General features: G+C 42.0%; 1 protein-coding gene across 2 annotated transcripts in view; it reads left to right on the forward strand.

Moving 5' to 3' along the window:
* The window catches only part of ARSB (arylsulfatase B), a 180,076-nt gene that overhangs the window by 34,232 nt on the left and 122,101 nt on the right, over positions 1-23,743 (forward strand). The window lies entirely within an intron of this gene.

The following is a 23,743-nucleotide window of genomic DNA, read 5'->3' on the forward strand; positions in this document are numbered from 1 at the left end:
CAGCTTTAGCATCATTCCTTCCAAAGAAATCCCAGGGCTGATCTCCTTCAGAATGGACTGGTTGGATCTCCTTGCAGTCCAAGGAACTCTATAGATTTTTTAATATTAAAATTTTCTGTCAATAAAATTATACATGTTGACTACAGAAAAAACAAAACGGAGAAAGAAAATTTTTTAAAACAGTTTTCATTATGGCAAGGTCATTCTGATTCCTCATCTATTAAGTTTGTGTTTTTCCTGTCTTCTCATTACACTCCTTGTTCAGTCGCTCAATCATGTCTGACTGTTTGTGACCCCATGGACTGCAGCGCACCAGCCTTCTCTGTCTTCTATTATCTCCCTGAGTTTGCTCACATTCATGTCCATGGAGTCAGTGATGCTATCAAACCATCTCATCCTCTGTCTCCTCCTTCTCCTTTTGCCTTCAGTCTTTCCCAGCATCAGGGTCTTTTCCAATGGGTCAGCTCTTCACATCGGTGGCCAAAGTATTGGAGCTGCAGCTTCAGCATCAGTCCTTCCAATGAATATTCAGGGTTGATTTCCTTTAGGATTGACTGGTTTGATTTCCTTGCAGTCCAAGGGACTCTCAAAAGTCTTCTCCAACACCACAGTTCAAAAGCATCAATTCATTGGCACTCAGCCTTTTTTGTGGTCCAACTCTCACATCCCTATATGACTACTGAAAAAACCACAGCTTTGACTATATGGACCTTTGTCAGCAAAGTGATGTCTCTGCTTTTTATTATGCTGTAGGTTTGTGATAGCTTTTCTCCCAAGGAGCAAGTGTCTTTTAACTTCATGTCTTCATTCACCATCTGCAGTGATCTTGGAGCCCAAGAAAATAAAATCTGCCACAGATTCCATCTTTTCCCCCATCTACTTGCCATGAAGTGATGGGACCAGATCCCATGATCTTAGTTTTTTGAATGCTGAGTTTTAAGCCAGATTTTTCACTCTTCTCGTTCACCCTCATCAAGAAGATCCTTAGTTCTTCTTCACCTTCTGCCATTAGAGTGTATCATCTGTATGTCTGAGGTTATTGATATTTCTCCCAGCAATCTTGATTCCAGCTTGTGCTTCATCCAGCCCGGCATTTCGCATTATGTACTCTGTATATAAATTAAATAAGCAGGGTGACAATATACAATCTTGTTGTACTCCTTTCCCAGTTTTGAACCAGTCATTTATTCCATATCTGGTTCTAACTGTTGCTTCTTGACCTGCATACACATTTCTGAGGAGACAGGTAAGGTGGTCTGGAATACCCATCTAAGAATTTTCCAGTGTGTTGTGCTCCACACAGTGAAAGACTTTAGTATAGTCAATGAAGCAGATGTTTTTCTGGAATTCCTTTGCTTTCTCCATGATCCAATGGATGTTGGCAATTTGATCTCTGGTTCTTCTGCCTTTTATAAATCCAGTTTGCACATTTGAAAGTTCTCAGTTCACATCCTGCTGAAGCCTAGCTTGAAGGACTTTGAGCATAACCTCACTAGCACATGAAATGGGCACAATTGTACAATAGTTTGAACATTCTTTGGCATTGCACTTCTTTGAGATTGGAATGGAAAATGACCTTTTCCAGTCCTATGGCCACTGCTGAATTTTCCAAATTTGCTGGCATATTGAGTGCAGCACTTTAACAGCATTATCTTTTAGGATTTTTAAATAGCTCAGCTGGAATTCCATCACCTCCACTATCTTTGTTTGTAGTGATGCTTTCTAAGGCCCACTTGGCTTCACACTCCAGGATGTCTGGCTTTCGGTGAGTGACCACACCATTATGGTTATCCAGGTCATTAAGACCTTTTTTTGTATAATTCTTCTATTTATTCTTGCCACTTCTTAATTTCTTCTGCTTCTGTTAGATCCTTACTGTTTCTGTCCTTTATCATGCCTGTCCTTGCATTAAATGTTCCCTTGATATCTTGTTTTCTTGAAGAGGTCTCTAGTCTTTCCAATTCTATTGTTTTCCTGTATTTTTTTTTTTTTTTTATATAGTTCATTTAAGAAGGACTTCTTATCTCTCCTTACTATTCTCTGGAACTCTGCATTCAATTGGGTGTATCTTTCCCTTCCTCCCTTGCCTTTTGCTTTTCTTCTTTCCTCAGCTATTTGTAAAGCCTCCTCAGACCACCACTTTGCCTTCTTGAGTTTCTTTTTCCTTGGAATGGTTTTGGTCACTGCCTCTTGTACAGTGTTATGAACCTCCAACCATATTTCTTCAGGCATTCTGTCTTTCAGATCTAGTCCATTGAATCTATTTATCACCTCCACTGTATGATCATAAAGGATTTGATTTAGGTCATAAAGGATTTGATTTAGGTCATAAAGAATCCCTCTGCAATGCAGGAGACCCTTATTTGATTCCTGGGTTGGGAAGATCCGCTGTAGAAGGGATAGGCTACCCACTCCATATTCTGGCCTGGAGAATTCCATGGACTGTATAGTCTATGGGATTGCAAAGAGTTGGACACAACCAAGTGACTCACTTCACACCTGAATGGCCTAGTGGTTTTCCCTACTTTCTTCAATTAAACCTGAATTTTGCAGTAAGGAGCTCATGATCTGAACCACAGTCAGATCTGGGTCTTATTTTTACTGACTGTATAGAGCTTCTTCATCTTTGGCTGCAAAGAACATAATCAATCTGATTTCGGTGTTGACCATCTGGTGATGTCCTTGTCTAGAGTCATCTCTTGGGTTGTTGGAAAAGGGTTTTTGCTATGACCAGTCTCTTGGCAAAATGCTGTTAGCCTTTGCCCTGCTTCATCTTGTACTCCAAGGCCAAACTTGCCTGTTACTCTATCTCTTGACTACCTACTTTTGCATTCCAATCCCCTAGGATGAAAAGGACATCTTTTAGAAGTTGTTGTAGGTCTTCATAGAAACAGTCAACTTCAGCCTCTTTGGCAACACTGGTTAGGGCAAAGACTTGGATTACTTGTTGGGTAAATCCAACTTTATAGTATGCATGTATTTTTATTACACTACTAATTAGTTTGCTATGGTTTTATTTAGAATATTTGCATAAATTTAAAAGTGAAAATGAAATAGGAGGTTTCTTTTCTCTCTGTCGGGTTTTGTTGTATTGGTTATACACATATCATGATATAATTTGGACTTTTTCCATATTTTTCTATGTTCTGGAACACTTTACAGATTGTTTGAAAGATCCTTCTGGTCCCTGGAACCTTTTTAGAAGGCTTAGAAAAATGATCTCCATAGTTTACATTTTTGCTTAATTATATCTAAGGGGAGTGGGTCTTTAAAATAGTTTAACATTAATTTTGCCTGAAATACAGTGAGCCCTTTGATCTGAATGCTGAGATTATTTTTCACTTCAGGAAGTCTTCCTTGTTCCTATTTTGGCTTATTGCTTTTGTTCTGCTTGATTTGTTTCTCAAAAATGCCTTTAATTAGTAAGTTGAATTACTGACTCAGCTTTTCTTTCATCAGCCTTAGTTTTTCATCTTTTCTCAGTCTTCTGGAGCTCTTCTGCATTACCAGTTTGACATTTCTGCAGTTTAAATTCAGCTCTTTAATATCTTCAGTGGAGATTATTATTAATTGTGGTTTTAGTATCTTTGCAATCCTTTCTTTGCCTCATTCAGTTCTTTTTCCTTCTAAGCTTGTTAGTAATAATAATGACTACTGTTTATTAATATTTCCTGCATGCCCAGGCTGTCCTCGTGTTTCACCTGTACTTTCTCACTGTTGCGCATTAAAGCTCAAAGCAGCCTTGTGAAATAAGTTTCTTTATTCCTATTTTATAAATGAAGAAACCAAAAGTTAGACTTAGTTAAGTGATTTGCCCAAGACTAATGCTATGGTCTGAATGTTTGTATTCACCTCAAATTCATATACAATGGTGTTGGAAGGTGGGCCCTTTAGGAGGTAATTAGGTTGTGAAGGAGGACACCTCATGCGTGGGATTAGTGTTTTTTTAAAGGAGGCACCAGAGAGATCAGTAGCACCTTCCTCCACCTGAGGACACAGTGAGATGGTGTTGACTCTGGAACGAGAGGAGTCTCACCAAAACGTGACTCTCCTGGCACCTTGATCTTGGACTTCCAGCTTCCAGAACTGTGAGAAATACATTTCTGTTTTCTTTTAAGCCACCAGGTCCGTGGTATTTTGTTTGCACCTAAATGGGCTAAGAGCCACACATCTTACAAATGGAAGAGAAGAATTCAAACCCAGATCAACTTGAGGCCAATACCTGTTAAATGTAATCCGTTGTGCTTTTCCATGTCATCATTTTCCTTCTGTCTCATCCTCTTGTCCCTGATTTCTACTTTTTAGCTTTCTACACTTCTTTTCATAGACCCATGCTTTTCCTGAATCTTTCTGAATAGAGCTTTTCTAAAACCTTCATTTCCATAGTAAATGATTACCAGCTATATACTCTTCCGAGTATAAGCAGCAGAGGATCTAGAGTGCATGGCTGTCTCTTGGGCCTCCGGTCATTGTCCCCTGATTAATTCCTTCTCAAATCTGTAACTTGAGGTCAAGTTGCTGCACGCAACTCACTCTATTTCCAGTGGCCTTCAGGCATTGGGAGCTTCTCTTCTGGCTCAGCTGGTGAAGAATCTGCCTGCAATGCTGGAGACCCCGGTTCAATCCCTGGGTTGGAAAGATCCCCTGGAGAAGGGAAAGGCTACCCACTTCTGTATTCTGGCCTGGAAAATTCCATGGACCATATAGTCCATGGGGTTGTAAAGAGTCAGACATGGCTGAGTGGCTTTCACTTTTTCAGGCATTGAGTCTTCGCACTCTTGTGAACCTGATTGACCTAACTGGTATTTTTTTCTCTTTGGGCTGCCTGGTTCTTTGGCACCACCACCAGACTCTTCCTGTCTCTATACCTTCAGGGCTTTAATTAGAGGGGCATTTGCCTGGGTAGTGTGGCCCGCTGCCAGGCCCTTTCTTCTGCTCACTGTTCTAGGGAGCTGTGATCTCTAACTACAGATAGAAAATTGAGGAGGGAGTAATTCTCCGGTCATGTCCAAAAGTAGCACCGTCCCCTCCCCTCCTGGGCTGCCTTCGTCCCTCTTTTCAGATAGGTAGATGGCTCTGCGTCATGAGACAAACAGGGTAGACCAGCCCTTGTTTCTTCATTCCAGCTTCTCTAGCTGCACAGCTTGTGGACATTTCTCCAGGGTTCTCTCTGGCATTTGAATAGATTGTCTATCAGACCTGGTTTCTTACCTTGTAATGAGTTTTCATCTTATTCTAACTCATGACAGTGTGATGTCATTCATCTCATTCTGTGTCTGCGTTGCTCAGTCACCCAGTCATGTCCGACTCTTTGCAACCCCACGGACTGCAGCGCACCAGGCCTCCCTGTCCATCACCATCTCCCGAAGTTTGCCCACGTTCATGTCTGTTGGCAGTGATGTTGTCCAGCCATGTCATCTTCTGATGCCCTCTTCTCCTTCTGCCCTCAGTCTTTCCTAGATCTGTCTATGTTATTTTAGCAGAATATTGGTTAAGAGAAGCAGCACTAGTAGCTATTAGAAAGATACTGTTTTAACTTGTGCCTCTATTCCCAGAGCTGAACTATGTAGTTATTAATCCCAGGAATCTTCACACAAGTCTAATCCTGAGTAACATGAGCTAAAATTAGAACTTACTCTGGAGCAACTAGATCATAAATTAGAACTAGGAAAACTGATTCTAAAACCTTGAAAGCAACAATTGATCACAACATCTTTCTGCAGCTATTGTATATTTATATTAACTCACATCAGAATAACCATTTCCACTTATATTTAGAGAGAGTTTGACTATAAGGAAAACCTAATTTGCAGTTCCTCCTCTGGAGACTTCTCTGTGTTTATTGACAATTTCTTTGCCTGAAGTGGAATTTAATAATGTGATTAAAACCCAAGGAAACAAGGCCTGAATCTGGCTGGGTATAGAGCAGTGATTCATTTTTTCCAGTTTTCTCACTTTACTTGACTTGGCACTGCTCTTCTTTCCAAGCATAAAAATACTGGGTATGTTCAAACAAATAACTGTTGAATCCGATAGTATCGAAAACCCTGACATACACTAGCTTTTTCGTATCACATGTTATTTAGTGAAAGGGAGAGACAAAGGCATGTTTTCTTTTTAGGTCTAGCTGTTTAAGGACGCTTCTAAAAATCTTTCTTTATAGTCTGGAGGAGGCCCCTGAGGCTCCTTCATTCCTTGTTGTCGTCATCGGAGCACTTAAGGTGCAGTATGCCATCTGGGGACCCTTTGCCCCCTTGGAGTGTTCATTAAAAATGTAGTTACTCAGGTTATGGCTGCCAAACACTGAATGTGCTAAATGTCACTGATTCAACACACTAAAGTGGTTAATTTTATGTTATGTGAATTTCACCTCAGTTTTTAAAAAAGTAGTTTCTTAGACTCTAGTACGGATTCTAGATCTGAGCCCAGGAATCTCCATTTTTAACAGTAATACAGGTAATTCTTCTTATAGAGGAATTTGAGAACTTTTAATCTAAAGGAACTGATACAAACCCTGGGAATTTAACTAATGAAGAATATATATGTATGTAGTATATGTTTACACATGTATATTTATAGGAATATACATAAATGCAGTAATATATACTATATTTGCCAGAAACCAACTGGGTTTGAAGTTCAACCTCTCCTAGGTGTTTTCATTTCAGGTAAATGCACCCATTTCTATAAACAGACTCTTGAAAAAATTAAGAAAATTTTGAATGTGATTTTACTGCATATAAATTACAACCTTGATAGATTAATGACACTCTTTTTACAATGTGTGATTGTTAGTGAGTGGCATTAACAAAAACTGCTTGTCTCATTATAAACATAATATTCTGTTCTTTTTATACAAGGATGACCCTTCTAATCCCTCTTTGATAGAATATGATCAGAGTTCAAGTCCCAGTTTTCCTGCCAATTAGTTGTGTAGACTCTGGCCTCAGTTTCATTATCTATTAAATTCGGATTGGCCGGTCACTCATTGATTCACCTGGTCTCTCATTGCAGACAGAAAGATGAATAAGATATGGTTCCAGCCCTTAGGAATCTCGCACTGTAGTGAAGCAGGCAAGCAAATGTACTCTTCCAATGCAATGGAAGAGTGCCCAGAGATCTCACCAGAGCCTAGCGATCTGGGGAGGCATTCTGAGATGGGAAGGTTGGCTATGAGTTGGCCAGAGAAGCAGTGTGCAGGTGAAGAAGAGACTGAGCAGCTGAGAGAGAGGACTGTGACCAAGGGTAGAGGGGAGAGAGCTGTCTGTCAGAGGTCCAGTGGGGCTGGAGCCTAGAGTGCAAGGCAGGGATGGTGAGACATGAGGACAGGGAGTGTGACCTGCAAGTCAGCTCAGAAGAGACCTGTGTACCTGCAGGGGGAAATCGCAAAGGTAGCGAAGGCAGTGGGAGGCATTGAAAGGTCTGAAACAGGATCAGATTTTCACCTTAGGATCGCTGTGGGGGATGGTTGGAGACCAGCAGACCTTTGGGGAGATTATGGCAGGGGCTAGAAGGAGGAGGAGGAGGGACTGAATAAAGGCAGAGGGAAAATGGATGGAGTGGAAAGGAGAGAGTCAAGAAATGCACTGAGAGCTTGAGCCAGTTGACTCCTGATACTAGGAAAGTTGATGATTGTGTCGAGCTGTGTTTTCAGAGCTTTTGTCAGTGCTGGTGACAGCTTTCCATGGGGCCACCCCCCTTTAACAGGCAATGGAGTGCGTCTGCAGAGAGCTGGAGAGAGTGCAGCCCGCGGCCAGAGCACCCGTGTGGTCCCTGTAGCCATGGACCCACAGTCCATTTGAGACTGGGGCGAGGGGGTCGACCACAGTATCTGAAAGTGTGCAGTAATGGTTCGGGTTGTCATAGTTACTTGAAGGTGAAGTCACTTTTGAAGGCCAGGCATCTGTAGTGCTCAGAGCAGCCTCGCACAGTGGAGAAGTGTCCTGACATGGACAGTGGTAAGACCAGCATCGAGGGACCCTGCCCACATCCTTTCATTGCACGTGTCTGCCTGGACAGGGGAACTCATTCCCAAACCTGAACTTTCAACATTTATTATCTGATCTTTCACAAATTTATGTGTGATTTACTGTCTTAAATAGAGCAATAAAGATTCGTAACTAATTCCCCTAGATCTTACGTCCCTTTCTCCCTCGTATGTTGAATTCCCTTCAAAATTGGTCCCCACAAATGGAGAACTCCTTCAGTTTAATGTACTTAAGCAGTTGGCAGACTTGTGAATAATATAGAAGTTTGGTGCCAGGAACAAAGTAATCTGATGCTGGCAGATCAGTCTCACTCAGTTCTTCACACTTTTAACTGCATTCCTGACAAAGCTAAGGAAAACCTGTTAAGTGAATAAGTGATACAGTGAATCCACACCGACTTTCTCTTTGCAAATGCTTTCAACACAAGTACCGTAGAGGGGGATAACAGCACATAGCTCAAAACTCTGAGACAAGAACCATTTTATCCCTCACCAGAGGTCATGAACCCATTTCACCTCTTGAGAATTGTCACATTAATGTTCATGCTAAAAGCATGTTGGGATACTTTAGGATTTTATTAGTAATAGGTAGTAATGCATACAGATTTATCCATTATTTTATTGGGCAAAGATAATAGTCAATACATTTCAAAGGCCCCAAGAATGATGTCTTACCTTTGTAAGACAAGTAAACCACTAAATCTGTGATGAACCACTGAATCACAAGCCCAGAGTCTAAGGCAAAGATGCTTCTTAATCCCTGTGTTTATCAGATCTTTGGTGTTTTATCATAATTCAGCTTATATACTATAATATCGTGTTTTGATATTATGAATTTCTTAGCATGAGAAACATAATCTTTACTTTCACACTTCTATGAGAAGTGGCCATTCCCTGAGTTTATAATTAATGGAAAATATGAATTGAAATAAGCATATTTATTGACTAAATTGTAAGCTTTCCAATGTGTTTGGGTTTACTTTTGCCTCTTGTTTTACACTCCATTTTAAAGATCACATTTAAAATGGACCCATTTTTTATACTGTACATTTTTCACAAAGTTCATTAAAAGCCAAAGTCCCTGTGGAAGTGAGGGGAGTATTGGGTTGAACAGGCTGTACTGGGGGATGAAGGCAACAAGGAGAGTCTGCGTAGAAAGAATCATGTGGGAGCCATACTCACAGTAGGGCGGAGGGGCAGAAATAGAGTCGGGTCATCCCAGTTACAGATGCAAATAGGCAACCACAGGATGAAAGAAGGGACTAAATGGCCTAGGAATTATTAGTTTCTGAAACAGCAGAAAATAGAGTATTTCAGGTGTTTTGCATCTGGATTGTTTCAAAATCAGCCTTTAATTATAGATTGAAGATAAAAATTCAGATTTCAAAGGAGGAACCAGTATTTTCCATTGACAGACAAAAGATGTGTATTGTTTATACTCCTATCTTCCAGCGTGTAATGCGGGTTGACTCTGTAGTAGTTATTTTAAGAAAACACACAAAAAAATGAGAGTGGCTGAATTTTAGCTACTGAAGAATCCAACTAGTTCTTCCCCATTTTAATCCACATGCGGGGCTCACCTCGAGGCAGTGGTAACTGCTGTGCATGTGTGTGGAACATATTGAAACAAGGCGTTTGCTCCAGAACCAGGGCCTTCAGGGCCAGCTTTGCCAGCGTTCTGTCCCAGATTCCTCTCTCTTTGTGTCGATGCAGTAATTGCTGTGTGGTTTCCCTTAGGCAGCAGAGGAGAGGCTGCGTCTCCTCCCTGCCCAGGAGTTTAAGGAGATATGCTCTTCCAAGGAGGCCCTGGGAACCAGGGCTGAAGCTCTTTGCGGGAGATAGCCCTGCTGTGCTGGGCCTCAGACAGGCTGCTCATCCTTTGCTTTCAGAAGCATGAGATTTTCCCCCACCAGGCCTAAAAACAATAATAATAATATATTTTAAAAAATCCCCATCGCGTCCCTTGCTGACTTTGGCAGTTAGGTCCTAAGCGTCAACAAAATGTTGTACCCAGAAATCTGCCTTCCAGGCTTGTTCCCTTCTTACAGAACAATCCTTAGCCTCATGGGGGCTCTTTTTTTATGTTTTCTTAATGAGAAAATATGTCAGAGATTATTGGCACCACGGGTTTGTTCCTTTCTGGCGGTTTTCACCCTTAACCAACTGTACTTTCTATGATCTCTTTCCTATTTTCCTTTCACAGTATGGGACACATCTAATCAGCCTCTCCTAGGATGGCTGCTCCAAGTACACACTGATTTTTTTTTTTCCTTTATCATTTCTACTCCTGAACTCTTTCTTATTTGTGCAGAGTTTGAAGAAAAAAAAAAAGAAAGGAAAAGGGCTTCAAAAAACTTAAACATTAGAAATGACACTCACTGCTGTGGAGACTACCAACAAAACCTAAAGCTACATCTGTTTTCAAAGCAGCCTGTGATCTGGTACCGCGCTGACGCATACTGACGCACACACAGTAGTCAACAGTGCGGAAGCAGTTGCGGGAGGGAGACCGGAGTGCTGTGTTTGGACTGAGGACGCTGGCTTTATGGTGCTGCTTCGGCATCCTGCTTTGGTGTCGTTTGGTTGTTAGAAGGTCCATCTCAAGTCCAGAGGTAATAGAGCAGGCAGAACGGTGGAATCTGTGGAAAATCCAGTCCCCCCAGTTGCCCTGTGTGCAGCACATGAGACCTCACCTCTGGGAGCCCCTGAAGGGAGTGGTTTGATTTGTGTCTGTGCTGGGTGGCGATCATCAGGCTGTCACCAGGTAAGGTCACCTGAACATCATCTTCCTGAAACAAGAATCAATCAGTTGATACACATGACTCTCAGTTTTATTTAGGACAATATGTTGATCCCGAGGAGACCAGAAGCTAAAGATGAGAGGCATAAATTTCATATTCCCTTGCGGGCAAGGGGGGCTTCCCTGGTGGCTCAGCTGGTAAAGAATCCTCCCACAATGCGGGAGACCTGGGTTCAATCCCTAGGTTGGGAAGATCCCCTGGAGAAGGGAATGGCTACCCACTCCAGTATTCTGGACTGGAGAAGTCCATGGATTAGTCCATGGAGTTGTAAAAAGTTGGACACGACTGAGCAACTTTCACTATTTCACTATAGGGGCAAGGCAGGGACCAGGCAACCGTAAGGCTGGGAGAGGTCCTTTCCCGTGCCTGGGGCTCTGACATGTACTCTAGAAGGATTTGTGTTAATTCCCTGATCGCCAGGCTGAAACTGCTTTGTGCAAGGAGAAATGGTACAGAGGGCAGTGTGAATGGCTGGGGGAAGACAGGAGTCTGGTCCAGGACCGTGCCTAGCACAGACCTCAGGAAATATTAGGAGGTGGAGGAGTGTGCATGTATTCCAGATCCAGCAACACACCCAGTTACCAATGATTCAGGGTCAAGTGGGTGCAACAGAAAGATGAAGTTTGGAAAAGAGCCTCTGGATCAGGGTCAGCAGGAGAAGCTTCATGAGGAGACAGGATATAAATTAAACTGTGCTTGAATGATTGATAAGATATCAGCAGGTGAATGGAAACAGAGGGCAGGACATTTGGGGCATGCAGAGTAGTGTGAGCAGATGAGTGGGGGGAGGAGGGAAGCAAAGGTCTGTTCTGGGCGTGTGATTAGGCCAGTCCAGCCTAGTCACAGGGACATCCAAAACCTTAGATGTGTCCTCCTGGAATGTTCATTTTGCTCCAATGTATAGAGGGAAAATTACTTAACTTAATTGGTTAGTCATTTAAAACATTTTGACATTAAAAGAAACGGCAGATTAAGGAACAGAATACAATGAATTTCACAGATTTTTTTTTATAAGTGTTCAGAATCTCAGATTTCCACTCTTAACGTTTAATGAAAGAATTTAGAATTCTTAAAAGGAGATCAGCTCCATTCATTTGCAAAAAAAAAAAAAAAAAAATGCCCACTACGCCTTACCTGGAACTTGGGGCTGGAGCTGGGTCTCCTCCTCTGGGAGGTGGGGCAAGCAGGTCAGCCCTTGGCCACAGGGCGGAGGGTTTTGCTTAGCTGTAAGCGAGCCCCATGTGACTCTGGGCACTGTATGTCCTGGATAGCATATCTTGACAGTGGTTGGTGTGGCTCGTCTTAAAGGATGTGGCTGCGTCTCACACAGCAGACATACAGGACTGTATGTCTACATGCAAATGAGGTCCATTCTGACAGCATGTTCTTAAGTCCAGTTTGTTCATAAGTCCAATGAAGTTATGCTAGGTAGCCAACTAACACAGTTGGCTATATAGTACTTTACTGTAAAAGGTTTATAATACTTTTCACACAAATAATACATTAAAAAAACAAGAAATAAAACATTTGCAATCTTGCAGTGCAATACCTTGAAAAGTACAGTAGTCGAGTACAACAGTTTGCATGCAGTGGTTGGCATCGTGTAAACAGGTGAGAAGAGTTATTGACTAGAGGAGGGGGTGGAGGCAGTGGTGGAGCTGAAGGATGGTCAGCAACAGGTGATGGAGTGAAAGTGAAGTCGCTCAGTCGTGTCCAACTCGGTGCGACCCCATGGACTGTAGCCCGCCAGCTCCCCTGTCCATGGAATTCTCCAGGCAAGAATACTGGAGTAGGTAGCCATTCCCTTCTCTAGGGGGTCTTTCTGACCCACGGATCAAATCTGGGTCTCCTACATTGCAGTCAGATTTCTTTACTGCCTGAGCTACCAGGGAAGCCTAGGAGATGGAGGGCAAACTGCCGTTTCACTCATGCTGACATTAATGGCACAGGTTCTGGTTCCTTCCTGGATTCAATTCTATCTATGCTCTTGAAAAATCGATCCAGTGACATCTGGGTAGTGGCTCTTTTTTTCTCATCATAGGTGACACAGCAGCACTGGATTGCATTCTGAACGGTTGCTGCAGCCTTCATGTCCTGTTCTGCGTTTGGGTCCTGGGCCTCAAAAACTAACAGTGCTTCCTCAGATAGAACTAACTTACTTGATCACACATGCAAACACATGCTCACATCTTTGAACGTTTGCAACTTGAAGGTTCATATGTAGGGACTTACTGTACCTTTCTGCACGGATCTGGTCAATGCATTTTATGCATTTTTTTTTTCATGCATAAAAATGAATGCAGGGAGGCCTGGCTGCCTTGGTCTGCCAGGATAATGGAATGAAGGTCTTCAGAGGTTCTTCTTGAGTCTTCAATTTCCTTTCCTTTCCTTTCTCCCCTGCTGGTCCTAAAACCTAAATTCCTATCTCAGCTTCTCCAGCCCCTTTGGCTCCTGCTCTCCCCAGGTCCTTGCCCCCATGCTGTTCCTTTGTTTTCAGCATGTTTGGGTTGTGAATGTTTAAGCAACTTAGATCACAGACTCTGTTTTTCGTAGGCAAGGGAAAGGGCAAACCCCTCCCCGTCAAAACTATCTCCGGCTTTCCCGAGTTTTGAGAAAGCCACATGTAGCCTTTCCAAGCTACAGGGGCATCTCAGAGGCCAAACAGGCCAAATTGTTGGTGGGTGAAGGAGCTCCTAGACCTTCCTTTACCATTTCTCTTTTAATTTCCATCTTTCCTGGCATATGTCAGATTGACTTTGTTACAATTTTTTGTCATAATACCAATCTCTGCCCAGTGCTATAGATAGCTTTCTCATATCATGGTCATCCATTCACAAGTCAAAGGAATTAAGAATGCCAAGAACTCAGTTAACCTAATGCTAAATAGTGCACTAGCCTTCATTATTTGGAGAAGAAGAAGATTTGGATCTGTGCTAGCCACAGAAGGCTACTGGGCGTTTGAAATGTGACGGATTTGAACTGAGATGTGCTGTAAGCGTGAAGTACTGAACTTCAAAGACTTGTTACGAAAGAAGAATGTAAAATAATATCTCAGTAGTTTTCATATTGATTACCTGTTAAGCTGATATCTTTAATATATTGGGTTGAACAAAATATATCATTAAAGTTAATTGTAACTCTACCTTTTTGAAATGTGGCCCCTAGAAAAATTTTCAATTACACCTGTGGCTTGGGTTATATTTCTGTTGGACAGTGTTGCTCTAGATTGTATCTTTGCAGTAATTAATTCCTCATGGGAATTCCCCAGGGATTATTTATGGACGATTTTTCTCTCTTAATCACCAAGCTAAGATGGGAAAAGGACACAGTAGACTGTGAAGTTCTACGAGACGAGAGCTTGTCTGTTAACCTCCTTCTTTGGAGGCAGGAATGATGAGGCCATTTTGCTTAGGAGGCTCATAAACTGTTTTTGAAGATGTTTCCAGAAAGAGTCTTGATGAATTGATTACATCATTGAAGGAAGGGTATTGCCTCCCGGTGGCTCCCCTCAAAGATGTGATTCGTTTAGTTGCCTAAACCAGGGCTTGGACTATTGAATAAAGAAAGAAAGCAGTCTTACTGCTTGAAATCGATGTCCCCAGTGGGTCTCAGCATAGAAAAAGACATGTGGACAAGAACCATGATCATCCCTATTACTGTTTTATAAATGCAGGCCGCAACATGATGGAGGCAAAAGGGGAAAAGAAAGTCTTCTCCAACTGCTCTAAAGAAAACCCAAAATATTTAACTTGTTTGCTGTGGTGCCAGAAGAAATATTGTTACAACATAGAACAAATAGGATTATGGAATCTTGAATCATAATATGATTAAATACCCATACTGTCTAACATTTTCTTTGAAATCTTAATCATTAGTTCTTATGTAGGTTGAAGATGAACTCTCAAGGCCTCTGTATCCATTTTCAGCAAGCTTTTTTTTTTCTTTAAGATTATAGAATCTTTTGAGGGGGATAAGTTCACTATTAGGAAGTATCTCTCTATAAAATAGAAGTAATCTTTTCCAAAAAAGAAAATGTTTTTTTTATTTTTTATTTTTTTATTTTTTAGAAGTGCTTTTTTTTTTTTTAAGATTTTAATTTTTAAGAGCAGTTCAGGTTCACAGCAGGGTTAAGAGAAAGATAGTGACATTTCCCCATGTCCTCCCTGCCCCCACATATGTGTGCCTTCCCAATCTTATCAACATCCCCCACCAGGGAACTTTTGCTTCTTAAGGTCTTTAAAGTGTTCCCTTTGTTATAGCCTCCATTGTCTTCTAATTCTCTGGGGGTAGGTGAAAAATAATTATCTCTTTTGTAAATAAAGATACAGTCCCAAGGGTTATGATAGGGATATAACCCCCAGGGAGGTGATTTGATGAAAACTTGTAGGTGACCAGTAACAAAAATGATTTGAAAACTTAGATCATTTTTTTTGCATCCCAGCTACTAGGTTCCCAGAATCACAGGGCCATATGCGTACTCAAGTCTTTTGTCCACAACAACAGAACTTGCTGTTCTGAACAGTGAGGAGGTATGTCTTCTTCTCAGGGGTACTTCTTGTTATTAAATTCTATCCTGTGCTTTGTTCAATAATATAGTTATTTATACAATGTTTAGAAAGTTAAGAGCGATAAATTGAATTCTTAATCTTGGTACTCTTACTTTCTTCCCAATAACAATTAAAAAATAAAAAGATTTAGGCCTCTTTGCTGTCTTCTTGGAGGCTGAGTTGCTGTGAAGCTATGAAACCTTCATTATCACATTCCCACTGCTTGATTCGCCAGCTCACTTTCTTGAGGAATTTAATCAATCTTATCTCTGTGTATGGCTAAAAACCAATAGCATTTATTTTCTCTGCAAGCACTTATTTACCTTTTTCTCTTAGATGGCTGTCCCTGTGTTGATAATCTTTTCTCCAGTCTTAAAGCACAGATTGATTTTGGAGCTTCGGCAAGATCAGTGGTTCCACTGATTGCAGAAACCATGTTCCTGTGGATTAATGAACAGTCTGTGTAACCATCAACAGGGGATCCTGCTGAGAATTGTAAATGAGAAAGACGTGATGGGTTGTGAGAACTGGGGGCTGCAAACCTGAGGACTCAGAAAAGAGCAGACATAAGCAGTCTCTTCCTTTTTAACTCTTTTCCCAGCCAGTCAGCCAGCCTCTGTTCCTTAATCATTCGGGGCTTGAAAATGTATGGACTCTTGAGAGTATGTTTACAAGTGACTTCCCCGGTGGCTTAGTGGCAAAGAATCCACCTCCTGCAGTACAGGAGACATGGGTTCAAGAAGATCCCCTGGAGTCAGGAAGATCCCCTGGAGAAGGAAATGGCAACCCACTCCAGTATTCTTGCCTGGAGAATCCCATGGACAAAGGAGCCTGGCAGACTACAGGCTATGTTTACAAGTGCAGAAATATTGGTCAGTGGATCTTTCCTATACAGTGTGAAGAGTAAGACCTAAGAAACAGGTTGGAAAAGAAAAGTGACTTTAAATGTTGACATATCAGGACAGTGCTTTGCTTTTAAAGTTACATGCTATTATTTCAACTCCAATTCAGTCTGTTCCCTGAAGCACAGTCAACTGTTGCCCTTGTGTTCCATCACTGTTCTTGGCCTTAGGCAGACACGGCTCATCACAGGAACTTAGTAATGGACTGAGATTTTCTTCCAACTCCAAAGAACACACCAGAATTGAAATTACATTATAGCTCCCACAGGCCACCCAAGTCCTGGCTCAGTGGCAAAGAATATTCCTGACAAGGCAGGAGACGCGGGAGACTCGGGTTCGACCCCTCAAGTCTTCCCGAGGGTCAGGAAGAGCCTCTGGAGGCGGAAATGGCAGCCCACTCCAGCATTCTTGCTTGAAAAATCCTGTGGACAGAGGAGCCTGGTGGGCTACAGTCCTTGGGGTCACAAAGAGTCAGACACGACTGAGCAACTGAGCACATGCACAACAGTTGCCCAAGTCAGGCGACGGACAGAGCCGCACAATGTGCCGACACAGACTCCGCTTTCAGTCAATGCAGAATCAATACAGAAAATCAGGATGGCATGTTGGGTGGCATGTTGGAAACGGGGAGAAGCTAGGAGGCCGGGTCTGGGCAAAGCCAGGAATAGGGGACTCGGCTGCCTGTAGGATTGGCTTCTGAGGTTGGGACAGAGTCTGATTGGTAATGGACCAGAAGACGTGGCAACCTTGAGGCCCTTCCAGGAGGGTCAGCGTAGCAAGTGGTTAAGACAGAGCAGGAGCTCTGTAATCAGACAAACCTGAATTCAGATCCTCTTTCTACGACTTACCAATTGGGTAACTGGGGCTAAATTACTTTTCTGAGCATCAGTATTCTATCAGTCTGCAAAATGGGAATGATGCTTACTCATACGACTTTTACGAGAATTCATGTAATACACGTGATGTCAGGCCTGGTGCAAGGAAGGATTTGGTAAATTCAGCTACCGTGATTATTACTGTCACTATCTGAGCTTTGCTGTTTTGCACTAGTTGACCAGGACACCACAGCAGTAATCCCTGGGTGATATGTTGTTGTACCAACACTGTGACTGTGTTCAGGAGCCAGAAGTCCAGGAACTCTCTGTACTACATTTGCAACGTTTCTGTACCTCTAAAACTATTCTAAAATTAAAAGTTTAAAGAAATCCATGGGGACTTCCCTGGCAGTCCAGTGGTTAAGATTTCATGCTTCCAACGCAGGGACAGGGGTTCAATCCCTGGTCAGGGAACTAAGATTCCACATGCTTCACAATGCAGCCAAAAGATAAAAATAAATTTTAAAACACTAAAAGTTTAAAGAAACACACACACATAAATATCTCTTCATATCAGATCAGATCAGTTGCTCAGTCGTGTCTGACTCTTTGTGACCCCATGAATTGCAGCACGCCAGGCCTCCCTGTCCCTCACCAACTCCCTTAGTTCACTCAGACTCACATCCATCGAGTCAGTGATGCCATCCAGCCATCTCATCCTCTGTCCATCCCCTTCTCCTCCTGCCCCCAGTCCCTCCCAGCATCAGAGTCTTTTCCAATGAGTCAGCTCTTCGCATGAGGTGGCCAAAGTACTGGAGTTTCAGCTTTAGCATCATTCCTTCCAATGAACACCCAGGGCTGATCTCCTTCAGAATGGACTGGTTGGATCTCCTTGCAGTCCAAGGGACTCTCAAGAGTCTTCTCCAACACCACAGTTCAAAAACATCAATTCTTCGGCGCTCAGCCTTCTTCACAGTCCAACTCTCACATCCATACATGACCACAGGAAAAACCATAGCCTTGACTAGACGAACCTTTGTTGGCAAAGTAATGTCTCTGCTTTTGAATATGCTATCTAGGTTGGTCATAACTTTCATTCCAAGGAGTAAGCATCTTTAAATTTCATGGCTGCAGTCACCATCTGCAGTGATTTTGGAGCTTAGAAAAATAAAGTCTGACACTGTTTCCACTGTTTCCCCATCTATTTCCCATGAAGTGGTGGGACCGGATGCCGTGATCTTTGTTTTCTGAATGTTGAGCTTTAAGCCAACTTTTTTCACTCTCCACTTTCACTTTCATCAAGAGGCTTTTGAGTTCCTCTTCACTTTCTGCCATAAGGGTGGTGTCATCTGCATATCTGAGGTTATTGATATTTCTCCCGGCAATCTTGATCCCAGCTTGTGTTTCTTCCAGTCCAGCATTTCTTATGATGTACTCTGCATATAAGTTAAATAAACAGGGTGACAATATACAGCCTTGACGTACTCCTTTTCCTATTTGGAACCAGTCTGTTGTTCCATGTCCAGTTCTAACTGTTCCTTCCTGACCTGCATACAAATTTCTCAAGAGGCAGATCAGGTGGTCTGGTATTCCCATCTCTTTCAGAATTTTCCACAGTTTATTGTGATCCACACAGTCAAAGGCTTTGGCATAGTCAATAAAGCAGAAATAGATGTTTTTCTGGAACTCTCTTGCTTTTTCCATGATCCAGCGGATGCTGGCAATTTGATCTCTTCCTTTTCTAAAACCAGCTTGAACATCAGGAAGTTCACGGTTCACATATTGCTAAAGCCTGGCTTGGAGAATTTTGAGCATTACTTTACTAGCATGTAGGATGAGTGCAATTGTGTGGTAGTTTGAGCATTCTTTGGCATTGCCTTTCTTTGGGATTGGAATGAAAACTGACCTTTTCCAGTCCTGTGGCCACTGCTGAGTTTTCCAAATTTGCTGACATATTGAGTGCAGCACTCTCACAGCATCATCTTTCAGGATTTGGAATAGCTCAACTAGAATTCTATCACCTCCACTAGCTTTGTTCGTAGTGATGCTTTCTAAGGCCCACTTGACTTCACATTCCAGGATGTCTGGCTCTAGGTCAGTGATCACACCATTGTGATTATCTTGGTCGTGAAGACCTTTTTTGTACAGTTCTGTGTGTTCTTGCCATCTCTTCTTAATATCTTGTGCTTCTGTTAGGTCCCTACCATTTCTGTCCTTTATCGAGCCCATCTTTGCATGAAATGTTCCTGTGGTATCTCTGATTTTCTTGAAGAGATCTCTAGTCTTTCCCATTCTGTTGTTTTCCTATATTTCTTTGCATTGATCACTGAAGAAGGCTTTCTTATCTCTTCTTGCTCTGCATTCAGATGTTTATATCTTTCCTTTTCTCCTTTGCTTTTCGCTTCTCTTCTTTTCACAGCTATTTGTAAGGCCTCCCCAGACAGCGATTTTGCTCTTTTGCATTTCTTTTCCATGGGGATGGTCTGGATCCCTGTCTCCTGTACAATGTCATGAACCTCAGTCCATAGTTCATCAGGCACTCTATCTATCAGATCTAGGCCCTTAAGTTTATTTCTCACTTCCACTGTATAATCATAAGGGATTTGATTTAGGTCATACCTGAATGGTCTAGTGGTTTTCCCTACTTTCTTCAATTTGAGTCTGAATTTGGCAATAAGGAGTTCATGGTCTGAGCCACAGTCAGCTCCTGGTCTTGTTTTTGCTGACTGTATAGAGCTTCTCCATCTTTGGCTGCAAAGAATATAATCGATCTGATTTTGGTGTTGACCATCTCTTAAGGCCCATAAAAATCAAATTAGATACAGTCTACAGTAAACTGAAAGGGAATATCTCTGTTAAGGTACCATAAGTATAATCCCACCTAAAGGAAGTTCACTTTACTTTAAAAATTGACAACATGTTGGTAGTTTTAGTTATAAGTAGTACCATCAGAAATCCCTGATAAAATTGCACGTGAAATATTTAGTTGCTACATAGAAGGAGATACCTTTCTGAACAGAAAGAGTAAGTCTGTTCACTAAGGAATCTACTCTCTACCTCATTCAAACCTACAGTTAAAAACTATGAATTAACTGTCTTTAGGATTGAAAAGATGTCTCGTGAAGCTGATGGGCCAATGTGAGGAAGTGTGGTGACAGTTTGAGTTGGGCCTTTCTTTTGGTTTGTTCCATTGTAAAGCTTCTAAGAAATTGAGTGATTTGGGGCCACATTTGGTTGAAGAGTATTCAGTTTTCCTTGATTTCACTCGACATTGTAGTTTAATTTGCCACTTTTCAACACAATTGCGTTCAAAGAAAGGATTTCAAATGGATGTGTATCCTAGCCTATAAAAACATTTCAGTGAAATTAGTAGGTGGGTAGCACAGATGATGAAAGAAAAGGGACGATAATTGTAAAATTTAACTTGAAGTTTCTTTGCGGTTGATTGCCAGTCATCATTGAGCTTATGGCTTTCTTGACAAAAATAACTTACTAGCAATATAGTTAATATAGTCTTTAATTTAAAAGAAACTTTGGCATAATGTATCCTCCCACCCTAGCATTGTATTAGAGAGCACCTTTGAACTTGAATTCTGTGTGTATGGAACTTTCTTCATCGTAACGGTCCCAGAGCTGATGCCTTGTCGTTTAATGTCTCAGCTCACAGTCAGCTCTTCATCTGATGTTCTTCTCTGCCCCTTCACTGTCTATCCCATCACAGCAGTGGAATGCTTAGAGCATTTATCACAGTGGGAATTCATGTCTGCTTGTTTTTTTCTTGCTCATCAAATTAAACCCTAAGAGAGCAGGGGCCTTGTCTGTCTTGTTCATTACTATCTTGTATGCTTGGAACACTGCACACAGTAGATTGATACTTTAAAGTTTGACTTTGCAGTGTATATGTATAGACATATATGCATTCATAATTCCTGGTAGAAAAACGGGCCAGAAAGATCCCCCTTACTGAATGAAAACAAGTAACAATCTCCAGTCACTAAGTCCTTTTCTCATTCCTTATTCTGTTTCTGATTTCCTTAGACACATATTGACTTTAGGGCATGATAAATGATAAAATTTAATAGGAAAATGATAACTCTCAAGAAGAAAGGTCAGCATCAAGATAGCATTTTTATCTACAGAACAAACTGATGTTTTAGCTGCCTTCTTATCTTTTGGCTGTTGTCAGTAAGAAAAGAATGACTTGGGATGACCAGGCAGTTTAGGGGTAGGATATCTGGGGTTATTATCTCAGTGATCTCTTGTTTTACCTAAACATTCCCAGAAGACAGGCAAGGTTAGTGTTTTACCACAATAACCCAGAAATTCGATCAAATCTTCTCTTGGCTTTGGACTATAGGAAACTTGTCCATGTGCCCAGAGTCTTCTTTGCTCTGGAATGGAACAAACTGGGGCAAAGCTTTCTTTTTCTCCCCAAAGGTCAGGGCACCTTCATGTAGTTGGCCACTTACCTGCCTTGGAACTTGCATGGAAATTGCAAGCCTCTACAGACCTGCTGAGATCCTGAAAAGAAAGGTAGAGTGTGTGATCTTTATCAATTATTTACTCATGGTTTGTGAGTACAGTGTGGGGTATTTTGAATTTTGTGGAAGCCATGCCTCGCTTGTTACTCTCATCCAAAAACTTCAATTTCCTATTTAGATTATAATGGCTCATTTATCTCAGAGGATATTTGTAAACAATAAACGCTTATCTAAGAGCGTAAATGGAATCACAGACTAAGATTGCATAAGAGATATAGCAAGCAAATCAACATCCAACAGACCTGACAGATGTCAGGCTCCATTTGACATCTTCTCCCTCCTTTTCTTTTCTTCCCAAATGAATGCAGTCTTCATGTTTAATAGAAAGCCCATTTGACCTTCCCCATTACTGCCTTTAGAGGCTTCCCAGGTGGCTCAGTGGTAAAGAATCCTTCTGCCAAGGCAGGAGTCACCAGAGACAGGCGTTCTATCCCTGGGCTGGAAAGATCCCCTGGAGGAGGAAATGGCAACTCACTCCAATATTCTTTACTGGAAAATTCCTTGGACAGAGGAGCCTCTTGAACCCCAGAGGGCTACAGTCCTGCTGCTGCTAAGTCACTTCAGTCGTGTCCGACTCTGTGCGACCCCATAGACGGCAGCCCACCAGGCTCCCCCGTCCCTGGGATTCTCCAGGCAAGAACACTGGAGTGGGTTGCCATCTCCTTCTCCAATGATGAAAGTGAAAAGTGAAAGCAAAGCTGCTCAGTCGTGTCCAACTTGCAGCGACCCCAGGGACTGCAGCACCAGGCTCCTCCGTCCATGGGATTTTCCAGGCAAGAGTACTGGAGTGGGGTGCCATTGCCTTCTCCAGGGGTATAGTCCATGGGGTTGCAAAGAGTTGGACACGACTGAACACACACACACACACGCAATTACTGCCTCCGGGGCATCTTTTCTCTTAATGTACAGAGTTAGCTTGCCTTAGATTGACCCGAACAAAATGCTTTACTTATCCTGATCCTCAATGCAGAGAATCTTTTCTTAGGATCATTGGTTTCTTTTCAGATACAGAATCAATAGAGCTCAGAAAAATCCCTTATAATGTGACTGATGAAACTCAGAGAAAAGAAGCAAAGGGCCTAGATATATCAGCTAGATAAATTGGGTCCATGTTAATTGAAGTGGCAGCAATAGTTGGTTAGGTAATTATTGGAGAACTGAAGAGGTATCCAGGAAATGAATGGGAGACAGAAACGAGATTGCACACTGATAGGAAAGACCAGATTTATTTGACAAAAAGAAACATTTCTACCAGAATTGAACTATGCCTCCTTTGGTCTGAAATACACAAGTAAGGAATGATGAGCACACTCAAGAGCTGAAGAAATTAGTCTATTGGTTGGCAAATTACCTGGAAAATTAGTCAGTTCAGTTCAGTCACTCAGTCGTGTCCGACTCTTTGCGACCCCATGAACCACAGCACGCTAGGCCTCCCTGTCCATCACCAACTCCCGGAGTTTACCCAAACTCATGTCCATTGATTCGGTGATGTCATCTAACCATGTCATCCTCTGTCGTCCCCTTCTCCTGCCTTCAGTCTTTCCCAACATCAGGGTCTTTTCAGATGAGTCAGCTCTTCGCATTAGGTGGCCAAAATATTGGAGTTTCAGCTTCAACATCAGTCCTTCCAATGAACACCTAGGACTGATCTCCTTTAGGATGGACTGATTGGATCTCCTTGCAGTCCAAGGGACTCTCAAGAGTCTTCTCCAACACCACAGTTCAAAAGGAAAATTAATAGGAATGTTTAATATCTGTCAGAAGACTTTCATGAAATATAACAAATATAAAGTATCTCAGTGCCAACATGTGATTCTGAGAATTTGGGCCACTCCATTCAGGTGTGTGGGCCACCCTTTTCCAACAAGGTGGGGCTTAGACAGAGACTGCGGCAAACCTTGAGGGTTTGCTTCATTGTGTATTTTTTAATAAGTTGGCTCTAAAATGTTACTTTTCTCTCTGCGAAAAGATACTTTCCAGTTCATGTCTTTCTTCTTTGTAAATTATCATTTAACATAACACTTTCTAACCTTTGGATTCCAAGGTAGACTTTATTTATACAATGTGGAAAGTGTAGGTTGATCAGTCATGTCCACCAGTTTGCAACCCCATGGACTGTAGCCCACCAGGCCTCTGTCCATGGAATTCTG

Source organism: Bubalus bubalis, chromosome 11, assembly GCF_019923935.1.
Source record: "Bubalus bubalis isolate 160015118507 breed Murrah chromosome 11, NDDB_SH_1, whole genome shotgun sequence".
Lineage (NCBI taxonomy): Eukaryota > Metazoa > Chordata > Mammalia > Artiodactyla > Bovidae > Bubalus > Bubalus bubalis.